Here is a 13,731-nt window from a genome sequence, read left to right on the forward strand (position 1 = left end):
ACAATAAATGCCAAGTGGCTAGAAAGGAGTCTCAACAAAACACAATACCACAAGAGATCAATCACAGAGATGACACAGTGGTTTATCCCGTGGTTCGGCCAAGACCAACGCTTGCCTACTCCATGTTGTGGCGTCCCAACGGACGAGGGTTGCAATCAACCCCTCTCAAGCGGTCCAAAGACCCACTTGAATACCACGGTGTTTTGCTTGCTTTTTCTCAATCCCGTTTGCGAGGAATCTCCACAACTTGGAGCCTCTCGCCCTTACAATTGAAGTTCACAAAGAACACAGAGCAAAGGGGGAATGAGCAACGCACACAAGACTTCAAAAGATCAGAGCAACAACACGCACACAAGTCGCAACAAGAGCTCGCAACACAACTCAATGAGTCCACAACTCAACAAGAGCTCTAGATGCTATCACAATGAACCAAATGCGTGGAATCGATGTCTTGGTGCTTAGGAATGTTGTAGGAATGCTTGGTCTTACTCCTCCATGCGCCTAGGGGTCCCTTTTATAGCCCCAAGGCAGCTAGGAGCCGTTGAGAGCAATTCTGGAAGGCTGATCTTGCCTTCTGTCATCGGGCGCACCGGACAGTCCGGTGCACACCGGACACTGTCCGGTGCCCGATTTCCTTCCTTAAACAACGCAGTCGACCGTTGCAGATCTGGGAGCCGTTGGCGCACCGGACATGTCCGGTGCACACCGGATAGTCCGGTGCCCCCTTCCGACCGTTGGCTCGGCCACGTGTCCCGCTCAGATCGCGCGGCCGATGTTGGCCCGGCCGACCGTTGGCTCACCGGACAGTCCGGTGCACACCGGACAGTCCGGTGAATTTTAGCCGTACGTCGTCGGCGAATTCCCGAGAGCGGCCCCTTTGCTCGAGGCAACCTGGCGCACCGGACAGTGTCCGGTACACTGTCCGGTGCACCACCGGACAGTCCGGTGCCCCAGACCGAAAACAGCCTCTTGGCTGTACACAGCCAACTTTCCTCTTTTCTTCTTCTTCCTGTTTCTGATACTTAGACAAGTATATTAGTACATAAAACCAATGTACTAAGACTTAGAAACATACCTTAGCTCTTGATTTACACTTTGTTCATCCATGGGCATAGATTCACATTTAAGTACTTGTGTTGGCACTTAATCACCAAAATACTTAGAAATGGCCCAAAGGCACATTTCCCTTTCACTCTTTGACCACCTGCTCTTCACCTGTGGGGGGTTATATCGCAAGAGTCAGCTCACAAAAGATCATAGCTCAACATATTGTGAGGAATAATGTGCATGAACTCACCAAAGGTGGGAGTTCATGTGAGGTGTAAGGCTAATCAATAAATAAAGGTTAAAGCTGAGCATTGCTTTTATAAGTTGATCAAAATTTTATTAGCAGCTACTAAATGTAAGTGAATACCAAACCATAGTAATAATAAATAAAAATAAAAATAATCCCAATGTGATGCAAATACAAATTGAATTTAATTCCATAAATTAATCATGTGAGTGTCCGAGCTGCTCATGACCGTGAGCATGGCTAGTATACCAGTTTTACAATCTGCAGAGGTTGCGCATCTTTACCCACAAGTCGTGTTACCCATTTGCCACGGGTTTGATCAGACCCTATACACCTCTACCAAGGAAGCGAGGCAGGGTTCCACTACGAGGCCTTTACAAAGTTCCACTAGCTTCAGAAAACCCGCTACGGTTTCTAGGAAGCTCCAGTGCAGGGATCCCTCGCATGAACGCCATCGCAGCAAAATCAACCCAAGGACATCCCTACACTGACCACTCCCCTACTGCCCTTGCCCCTAACAGGTAAGGTAGTCCACCACTAGCTTTCCTAGTTAGTCAGCCAAGGGCGTCCCATATCACCCTTGAGGTAGCACTGTTTTCCCGGGTGGTTCTCCATGTTCCAGTTAACATAATGATCTTATCATGAACAATAAATAATAAACCGACAATAAAAGTGTGAACATGAGTAATGTATATCTCCATACCCAAAACCCCATAAAGCAATAACATGTACTACCTAAAAATTCAGTGGTAAAACAAGGTATAAAGATAGCCAAACTAGGGTAACATATTGGGTCCCATCAAAATTAACCTATGCAGATCATTATGATTAATAAGAATATGACTGGGTAAAAAGGAAGTGATCAAGGGCACAACTTGCCTTCAACGAGCTCCTGCTTAGCAGTATCCACCTGCTGAACCCCTGGATCCTCACTAGCTTGTTCGTCTACTCGCATCAATACAAACATACATAATATAGCAAAAATTAACATCACAACAAACAACAGAACAAAATGCATAATAATTTTCTACACTGCGTAACGAGATCATAGGAAAACGAATCACTAAATTCGGAGCTATGGTTATTAAGTTACGAATTTATGAAATTATCTTGGACCTAGAATAGCATAATTCATGTGAATAATTTTAGTTCAAGTTTCATGATTAAACAGAGCTACTAATTTATAGACAATATTAAAATAAAATTAATGTCTCTGGTATGAATCAATTTGGACTTCATATGATTTTTCTAGGAATTATACAAGTTCTAATGATTATTTTTACATAAAAATCAATTTCTATTATTAATTATTAAATCCCTCGGGTCTCTGGACTGCGCCCCAAAAGCTGAGAAGTGCAGGTGCGCCTACGTAAAAATTCCGAGACATAGTGAACATTACCCCTAGACGACGGGTTCTATTTCCGTAAAGACTAGGGGCTCATATGAAAACTGTCTACACGAAGGGGTATCGACCAGATCTGGCCATCCAATCAGAGACGAACGCGCCAGATTAGATCCACCATAATGCAAAACAGTATGCCTTATCAACCGCTGGATCGAGATCCAAAGGCCCAAAATTTAAGAGATCCTATCTGATTACTACCATCAGATCCGAGATTCACGGCGTGGATCAATCCGAGTGAAGGGGTACGCGGCGCCTAATCTAAGCCGTCCACCCAGTGATCAACGGCCCACGTACTACCATGACTTGGTCCACTCATGATCGCTAGATTTTGATCCTATGGTCTAGAGGCCATCTTCCACCCCTGGCGCTAAACAGGTGGCGCTTCCACCGCGATGGTCGTGACCTCCTCGACGATGCTCCCAAGTGTGCCGACCTACACCACTCGGCCCTAAAACCCAGCGCGAAGGAGTGCGGAACTAATGGACAACTCGATAGGGGAAGCCTTACTGGAGACCGAGGTGTAGATGCTGCCGCGCACGGCACGCGGCGACCCTGCAATCACCGGCGAGCAATTTGAATTGCTCTGATGATTCCTGTGCCAGGCCGCATGCACGAACCTGGTCCGAGAGTACCCGCCAATGCCCCCGAGCCCCAGGTCGAGCCTTGTGCGATGGCGCGCGTGGATGTTGATAGCGGCGACGCTTCCTACCTCACTAGACACTCCCACACGACGGCGGCTAGGTTACGGGGGCGAGAGGGTGAATAGCTCCTAGGTATGTGGCTTTATAGCCCCAGGAAGGCGGTCACAGCTCGACAGGTAACAACCCCGATGCTATCGGTGTCCATGTCCAGCGCGCGGTGGTTGCAAGCGGAGGAGAGCTCCTGTGTTCCCGGGCCCACGCGTCAGCAGGGAGTGAGAGGTGGAAGCTGTCAAGTGCACCCCACATTTCGGCGGCCACGCACTTCTGGTCCCACAGGCCAGTGATGCGAGGGTGCGGGGCGCGCACACCACGACTAACGAGTGGTCCCATCTATCGGCACCATTGATGAGATGGGCTGGCGCGGCAGCAGATTCGTTACTGGGCTCAAATTGGGAACACCGGCCTAGTTAGAGCTTTATTCTTTTTCTTTTGTATTTCTGATTTCAAGTATTCAAATTAAGTTCAAATTGTAGTTTGAACTTCATGTTTCCGATTACCAAACAGATTCTAAAGTGAAGAAATATCCTACTGTTCACATTATTTATGTTTCTTTCTATGGTTTAGTCATGGAGAGAACATCTAAATTAGTTAGAGCCCTCTTTTTAAATTGTGCTCCCTTTTCTTATTCTTCCTTTAAATCTTTGTTTTTAAGTGGGTTTAAATACCTAGGTTTCCATCAAGATGCAACACATAAAAAAATAGCAAGACATGTATAATTTCTTTCCATTACTTTATATGTGATCATAAATGCAAGCATATTCATGTAGGAATATTAACTCCACCTCTTTATAAAAGTTAGGTATTACAAATCCTACCCCCCTTACAAAGAATCTCGTCCTCGAGATTAGGTAGAACTAGGAAAGAGGTGGGGAAAATCTACGTGTAGCTCATCTTCTCTTTCCCATGTAGCTTCGTCTTCTCCATGGTGACTCCATTACACTTTGCACATTTTTATCACTTTACTCCTCGTGACACAAGTCAAGGTATCAAGAATCTTGATAGGATATTCTGTATAAGTCAGATAATCTTGAACACTAAGATCCTCCATAGGTAGCTGCTCCTTGGGTACCCTGAGGCATTTCTTCAGTTGAGATACATGGAAGACATCATGTACATCCGCAAGATGATCAGGTAGCTCTAGTTGATATGCAACTTCTCCCACTCGCTTTAGGATCAAGAAGGGTCCAATAAAGAGAGGGGACAACTTCCCTTTAACTTTAAATCTCCTCATACCCTAGATCGGTGACATCTTCAGATACACGTGATCACCCTCCTTAAACTCTAGCAGTCTTCTCCGGGTATCAGCATAACTTTTCTGCCTTGACTGTGCAGTCCTCAAATTCTCCCTTATCATCCGCACTTGTTCTTCTGCCTCTTGTATAATTTCTGGCACAAAGAACTGCCTTTCACCAGTTTGATCCCAGTACAGTGGAGTTCTACATTTTCTGCCATATAGAGCCTCAAACGGAGACATCTTCAAACTAGCACGGTAGCTATTATTGTAAGAGAACTCCGCATACGGTAAGCTCTTATCCCAGCTACCACCATGTTTAAGAGCACAAGCTCTTAACATATCCTCTAGCACTTGGTTAGTCCTCTGCCTATCAGTTTGAGGATGGTAGGCCGAACTAAAATTCAACTATGTGTCTAAGCACTCATGCAACTTCTGCCAAAACCGAGAAGTAAACTGTGATCCCCGGTCTGACACAATCTTCTTAGTCACTCCATGTAGACAAACTATCCAAGCCATATACAATTCTGCTAGCTTGGCTCCCGTGTAATTAGTCCTTACATGTATGAAGTGAGCCACTTTTGTCAGTCTGTCCACAATTACCCAAATGGAGTCATACCCCGCAGGAGTGCGGGGTAGTCCAACAATGAAATCCATGCCAATTTATTCCCATTTCAACTCAGGTATCTTAAGCGGATGAAGTAATCCAGCAGGTCTCTGATGCTCAGCTTTTACCCTCTGGTAAACATCACACTCTGCCACATGAGCAGCAACATCCCTTTTTAGTTCATACCACCAATACTTCTTCTTCAAGTCCTGGTACATCTTGGTACTACCCGGATGGATGGAATAAGATGAATCATGTGCCTCCTTTAATATGGTTTCACGGATACTGTCAATCTCAGGAACACAAATCTGGTTCTTTAACCATATCGTGCCCTGCTCGTCCTCTGTGAAGTCCGAGTCTCTACCTTCAGTAATCATATCCTTGATCTCCTGAATTTTAGCATCACCAATCTAACCCTTTCGTATTTCTTGCTCTAAGGTAGGCTCTACCTCTATGGTAATCCCTTCAGCATGAGCAACTATCCCCAGATTGAGCTTCTCAAAATCTTCTGCTAACTCATCGGGTAACTAGGTGATAATAACTGCATGGACATGCTCTTTCCGACTCAAGGCATCCGCAACCAGATTCGCCTTGCCCGGATGATAGTGTATTTCCAAGTCATAGTCCTTGATGAGCTCCAACCATCGACATTGCCTAAGGTTGAGATCCTTCTAAGTGAAGATATACTTTAAGCTCTTGTGATTGGTGTAGACTCAGCACTTGGTTCCCATAATATAGTGTCTCTAAATCTTGAGAGCATGCACAACGGCTGCCAGTTCTAAGTCATGAGTGGGGTAGTTTAACTCATGTTTTCGCAACTGGCGAGACGCGTAGGCAATGCCATGTCCTTCTTGCATAAGCACTCATCCCAAGCCCTGGTGGCTTGCATCACAATATTTATCAAAATTCTTCTATAGATCTGGCATAACCAACACTGGAGCAGCCATCAATTTAAACCTCAGTTGATTGAAACACTCTTGGCATTCCCAGGTCCATTTAAACTCCTTGCCCTTCTCTAACAGTGAGGTCATAGCTTAGCAATCTTGGAGAACCCTTCAATGAATTGCCGGTAATAACCCACGAGTCTCAAGAAACTCCGGACCTCCAAGACTATATTTGGTATCTTCCAACCAACTATCGATGTTACTTTAGCCGGATCTACAGAAATTCCTCCTTTGGAGATGATATGCCCGAGAAAATGTACTTCATCAAGCCAGAACTCACACTTGGTAAATTTGGTATAGAGTTGATTATCCCATAACTTCTATAGCACCATCCAGAAATGTTCATCATGATCACTATCATTCTTGGAATAAATAAGCATGTCGTCAATGAATACCACGATGAATTTATTGAGATACTCCATGAACACCTTGTTCATCAAATTCATGAAGTAGGCTGGTGCATTGGTTAAGACAAACGACATGGTTGTGAATTCATATAGACCATATCGGGTAGAGAAAGCCGTCTTGGGAATATCAGATGGCCTAATCTTCATTTGGTGGTAGCCCGACCTGAGGTCAATCTTAGAAAACACCCTAGCACCTCTCATCTGAACAAATAAGTCATCAATACGAGGTAACGGGTACTTGTTCTTAATGGTAACATCATTAAGTGATCTATAGTCCACACACATCCGTTGCGAACCATCCTTCTTCTGTACAAATAGTACCGGTGCTCCCCAAGGTGAGGAACTCGGATGAATGTACCCTGCTTATTGTAACTCAGTTAATTGTTTCTTAAGTTCTTTTAACTCTTCCACTAACATCCTATATGGCCTTTTCGAAACGGGAGTAGTACCAGGTAAGAGATCAATAACGAATTCGACTTCCCTATCTGGTGGCATTCCAGGTAGCTCATCAGGAAAGACGTCTGGAAAGTATCTAACAACTCGGATGTTTCTACCCACAAATTTTCCATTTACTAGAAATATGGCAGGTCTGGTAGAGGCGGTTACAGTAATCTCAACTTCAAATCTTCCCCCTTTGGAACTGGTGAGTTCTATGGTTCCCTTAGCATAGTGTATAACTTCCTTAGCCTTCCTCAACCAGGACATCCTGAGTATCAGATCTATACTGCTTTCTTCTAGTACTATGGGTGTAGAACATAATTCCCTTCCCATAATTGCCAGTGTTAATCTTTGTGTCATATAGTTTGCTTCAGCTGGCCCTTTAGGTGTAATTACTACCGTTGGTGTTTTCATATTTTGCAATGGTAATTCATTGGTGGTGGCAAATCAAGCAGAAATAAACGAATGGTAGCTCCAGAATCAAATAATAATGCTGTTGGAATTGCATTAATGTAAAACATACCGATAGCGATGTCTGCACTGTCAGCAGTGGCCTCAGCACTAACTTGATTAACCCTGGTAATGTTGAATCCCTTGCCAGGAGTCTTGATAGGAACGGGGGTGCCCGATCTTCCATCAGGTGAAGATAACTATCGATTTGGTGGAGATGTCACACAGACGACCCGACTTCCAATCAGCACGACTAGAACCCCGCAATCGCAGCACCACTTCTCCTCTGGTTATTAACCATGCACTGCGCGATTGACCTCTCCACGAGGGCTAATTCCTGCCTGAGAATCGAAGACACAAGCAAGAACAAGAAAGAACACAATCTAGAACATTGCGGATGAATGATTAAGCTCACAAGTTGGGGTATCACAAACCGATCTACGGTGGCTGTTCTTGATAGATCTAACTTAAGCAAAACCCAACCCTAATGTGGCAGCGGCTGCTGAATAAATAGAGTATTAGGGCATGCGTGACCCCTGGACTCGCCCCTAATGGGCTCCGACGCGATACACGGCCCAACGGCCCAACAGACGGTGTCGCAGCACCAAAACAGAATCTGAACGCTGACTTGTTTCGACGATTCCCGTTGACTCCGAACGAATTTTAGGGTGGAACCAATTGGGTTGGTTAGATAATCTCCTTATATTTCCAACCATATCAAGTATATTGCAATCGGAGTCTAGATGCATCTTGGGTGTCCATTTTAGTGCAGACTGGTCCTGGAACCCGAGATAGAGTCGCAGCCGAGTCGGACTTGATCTCCTTCCTGTTGTGGCGCCCTTGCTGCTGCTCCTCAACACCTAGGCCTTTCCCAAGTCCTTGCTGGTCCTCTCCAAGGTTCCTAATCATCAAAACATCCATGGCCCCAAGCGTAAGCTCTGAAACACAATTGACTAGGGTAGAACGTACCTGGAGATTTAGCTGTCATGCACGCGATCGTGTTATCGGTCCATTCATTGTATGTATAGAAGTGGTGTCCTCATAATCCTCCTCCTATTGAATTGGAGTTGTCCTCGACTCGATCTCATCTTCGTCACCCATATATGGCTTCAAATCTGAAATGTTAAAGGTGGGACTAACCCAAAAATCTGCAGGCAACTCAGGTGGTAATCCAGTGGGTATCTCAGAGGGAAACACATCCATGTCCTCATCAAGTCTGTTGCTTGTTCTGAGCTGGTGCACTGGAATTCCCCACCGGAGAAGCATTTGAATAGTGTCCAACTTCACTGCACTTAAAGCATGTAGGGCTTGTCTTCTGTCCTGTAGGCCTTGCTGGGGTGCTAGTGGGGGCAGCCTGACGAGTGTGGGGTGTTTGTGGAGTCCCCTGTGGAGTGTACTGAGCTGGGCGTGGTCCTCCTCCTGGACGAGCTAGTGTACCCTAGGACGACACGTAGCGAGGGCGAATACTGCTGCTACCCTGCCCTTGGGCAATGGCCTTTCTCTTCAAGTCTCCCAGTTGAACACGCTTGTGTTCAATAGCTAGAGCCTTATCAAGCAGTCTCTGAAATGATGGGAAGGTATGAGCGACCAATGCATACTGTAGTGGCCCATTGAGTCCTTCGATGAAGTGTTCTTGCTTTCTCTCATCATTAGTTACCTCATCAGGAGCATATCTTGATAACTGAATGAATTTGTCACGGTACTCGCTGACAGACATGTTGCCTTGCTTCAATGACAGAAATGCCTTCTTTTTAATTTTCAACAGCCCAGCAAGAATGTGGTAGTTTCTGAACTGTGTGGTGAATTCTACCCAAGTAATAGTGTCAGCAGCGTCATGGACATCAACATAAGAATCCCACCTGTAACACCCCAGGTGTTACTCAGGGTGTCCACCCAGGGCTACACCTTTTAAATCTACTATCACATGTGGGTTAGTTTGAGCAAAGTACATCAAACTTAGAATTCAAATCCTAAGCAAGTGCAACCCATCTTAGATGTCATACCTTAACCTATCATGCACATCTAAAGGGGAGAATTGCCCAAAACCCTAAAGCAAACCCCTTTGGACAATGGGAACCCTAGATGTAAGTATGACCAAAAGGTCATGAAAACCTTATGATCATGGCTTGGGCCAAATATAAAAGTTGTAGTACACTTAATAAGCTACAAATAATAGTAAGAAAGTAACCCCAAAAAATTTCAGAAAAGCCCCAAAAGGTTCACCAAAGGTTTGAGCACAAAAGAAAAATCAGAAATTGCCTAAGTCCAAAACTAACCTTTGGCCAAAGATCACACATGTTCACCCTCATTCAAACTTCAAAACACTTCGACCCAATTGACAAAGTGGCGCCAAATTAACCCTAGAATACCCTGGAGAAAGTTGACACCTACCCTAAGACGTTTGACACGACTTGGCACCTGTTTTGTCTCGGTTTGGACATCTCTGACATAGCCGACTTCCCACCCCCATATCTCTCTAACCCGACCACATCTACCCTTGGAACTCACATGAACTAGGTAGCTCTAGGTGCAGGGAAGAGATCTCTCACAGGATCTAGGGTAAGATTCATACGTTTTGGCTGCTCAGCAGAGGGAAGAACACGGGCAGAAGCAAAGAGCCACGTGTTCGACGCGCTCTGAGCTCGCCAGAGCACGCCCGCGCGCGCCCTCGCATGCCCCGCGTCGCGCCAAAGACCAGCCGGCGCCATGGCCCGCGCCCGCGCCTATAAAGCCCCCAGGGACCTTGACCGTACCCCTCCGCACGCGCTCGACCTCACCGGAGCCCAAACCCACCGGCGTTTGCCCGTGCACGGCGTGTCCGCGGCCGCCCGATCCCCCTACCACCGTAGACCGGCCAGCAGAACCCTTCCCAGCCCCGTCCAGCCCTCGGAGAAGACTGTGCACACCTCGGTGAAGCTCCCCGAGCGAGGAATCGAAGTTTGCTTCGCCGAAGAGGCCAGTCCACGGTCGCCGGACTCCACCCGACCGCCGGCGAGCGTAGACCGGGTAATCTTCTGCTCCATTCTTCGATTCCTTGTGCACACAGCCTCTACGTCACCCCGTGAAGCTCACTATGCCATTGGATTGAACTAGGTCGCCGTGGTTTGGCCGGCACACCCGCCACCGACGAGAGCACCCGCCTGCGCACGTGGACCGGACGATTCCGGCCACCCCCGTCGTCGAGCCGTACACCGTTGTGACCGCCAGAACCTCCCGGAGCCAACCCCGCCCCTCGCCGGACTTCTCTCACCGCCGGTAAGCCGCGCCGCCCTTTTCTTTCTCGCGGGTACTGTTTAAACCTAGGGAGGGACCGCGGGGGAGAAGAAGAGAAAGCTAGGGGGTTTTGCGCAATGTCAATGACTCGGATGAATAGTAGCGTGAGGGTATAACTGAGAGAATTAGTTTGGAAATAACCCGAGGACTTCGGTGCAAAGTGGTTTTCCAGGAAACCTTTTATTAAATCTGATTTAAAATTTAAACAGAACTTGAATAATTCATATCTTCTGTTTTATTCATCCAAATTGAGTCAAACCAATTTTGTCAGATCTTAAATAATTTAAACTACTTAAGAAAAATATAAAACCCCTAAGTGCTACAGAAAACTTTAGGGTTCTGATTTAATTATTGTTTTGGCCAAAAGCTAAATAATAGGAAGAAAAATAGTTGCACTATTTAACTGAGGTTAAGAAAATTTGAAGAAGTGCATGACCACCTACTGACATATTTAAAAATGATAAACCCCTCTGTACACCCCATTAAGGTAGAGTTTGCCATTTAATTCACATTGTGCTTAAAGTTAAAGAAAATAGGAAAGGTGATTTAAATAAGGAACCAGGGAGCACCCATATTTTTGTTAGTCCACTTATTCGGTGTAGTTTACTAGAAAAATCTATTATACTCTGGTTTAGTACAAAATAATTGGGATACTTTTTATTTTAAGAAAACAAGGAAAACTTAGAAAAACCCTAGAAAAATAACCCCAAGGCAAAAATACCCCAAACCTTGGGATAATTAATGTTTTATTATTAAGAACTTAGGAAAAATATGAAATCTGCTGTTTGACATTTTTCAAAAAACAAGGCAGTAGAAAGTGTCTTTTTGGCATTAAACTTTGGAAAATCACAACTAAATAACCATCCCTTAGCCTTATGTGAATTTTGGCACAGAAGCTTATTATTACTGTTAGATGCCAACAAAAATAACCCTTAGGACAGAACCCACTCCTAGTTGAGAGTTGTAGTACAAAGTGGCCCATTTACACAACTTTTGTTATTTTTGTCTAAAGCATAGCCTTTTTATTTTGAACCTCAAATTCCTATAATAGGCTATAGTGACCAATGGAAAGCCACTGTAATTTTTACAGATTTTTTGGCAGAAGTTAATTCACTGTTGTAGTTCAAACCTACACTAGAATTCATAAATAGAGAATAATGAATGATGGAAATTAGTGTCATCCTAAAACCCTTTGTAAATTTTCCACTGAAACATATATAAGGGAAATGCCAATCCACTATGTTTATCCTTAACAAAACCTAAACTTAGAATGATAAGCATAAACCACTAAAAGCCACGTATAACCAAGAAACCCTAAGTTACCAACTAACCTAGTTTTTCTTCCTTTAGCATAATGTTATTAAATCCTGCATAATCATGACATACATATTCATTACATTCCGATAGATTGCAACCTCGCTGACGGAGAGTACGGCCTCGTGCCGGAGCAAGGAGCTGATCAGGAGGTAGCACCGGATCCAGCACCAGAGCCTGCACCAGAGGATCTGCCTGCCACTGCTTTGGAAGGCAAGCCCCGGTTTATGCGTAACCTGTTATTTATGCTATTTTACTACACTTATTGATTGTAGGATTGAATGTGCACTTAAGTGTAGGAGTTGCTTGAAACCCTAGTTGCATGAACTCAAGATTCCTTTTGAGATGAATACTAGTATGCTAGGTCGAGTAGCTGCTTTATTAATTAGGATCTCGGTAGAAGTCGAGTGATTTTTCTAGCACTCGCGCGAGGTCAGGAAATTGGTTGTACCCACTTTCTTATCATAATGATGCTGGGTTGTGGACAACAATCCATGGGGATTGGTTGTCCACGGGATGAAAATTGGAATAAGGATTAAGGTGTGGTACCGTGTGTCAAGCGTTTGAACGTACTAAACACATACCGAGAAATATGGTAAATCAGTAAGCCTAGTACCTGAGTGAACCTGCCCGCAGATTGCCCTCCTCACGCGACCTGAGACGTGGTCTCCCATTCCATTATAGTGGGTACAAGTGCGGTCACTGCACGACGGCAGTCGGGGTCAGTGAGGCATTGTATGCCAAGGCGGTGAGCCCCTTTCTGTTGCCAGGGAATCGATGGGGACGGTTGATGTGTGTGGGGATGGAGTGCCCCTACATGTCGTGTGTTTAGGTTTACCTTGCAAGGATGAAAACTCGATTCGAATCGTCTGCTTCTCGCAGCTAATGAGACTGCTTGATCCATGCTGCTACATTGAGTAACAAGTGGAAATATGATGAGTTGATACAAGATGTTGATTGCTAAAAAAATGTTTGCTACTATGTATGAGTAGATTGTACATATTTAGCCTTAAGAGAGTCACCCTTAAATTTGACAAAGTTAAAACTTAATTTAGAAACTCAGCTAGTGCTTTTGGCAACCAAACCCCATAGCCAAACAGCTGCATGTCTAGAGGTAGAGGAGTAGACTCCTCACACCGGGTAAGTCTAGCTGAGTATTAGTATACTCAGCCTTGCTTGTGGCACGATTTTTATAGGTTCTCTGGAGGACATGGTTGCTGGAGTGACTTGGTCGTCCATCTTGCCACCGGGTTGGACTGTCGAGTGGGACCCCGCCTCAGCTGAGGAGGAGCATGAGCAGTGATGGGACAGGCTTCCGCATCCCTCCATTTATCTATCGTTAGTTTTATTCCGCTGCACTTCGAACAATGATGACTACTTTTGCAAAAACTCCGATGATGATGTAATAACTTAATACTCCTTAATGTATGGTTTTACGTTTTATTGTATTTGCTCTGTGACTCACCATCGAGTGATATTGTGGTACTTGATCCTGTCAGTGGCCTCGTCGGACTAGATCCGAGGGATTGACGGGTTATTCCCATTTAAGTGTGGTCTAGCCTCTAAGGTGGGACTTAGGCACTTAAGTCGGAATAATTCGGGCAGTTACGCCACAGCTGGTATCGGAGCTTGTACCACCACAGAGGAATCAATAAAATATAAATACC

The sequence above is a fragment of the Zea mays genome, chromosome 6 (genome assembly GCF_902167145.1).
Source record: "Zea mays cultivar B73 chromosome 6, Zm-B73-REFERENCE-NAM-5.0, whole genome shotgun sequence".
Taxonomy (NCBI): domain Eukaryota; kingdom Viridiplantae; phylum Streptophyta; class Magnoliopsida; order Poales; family Poaceae; genus Zea; species Zea mays.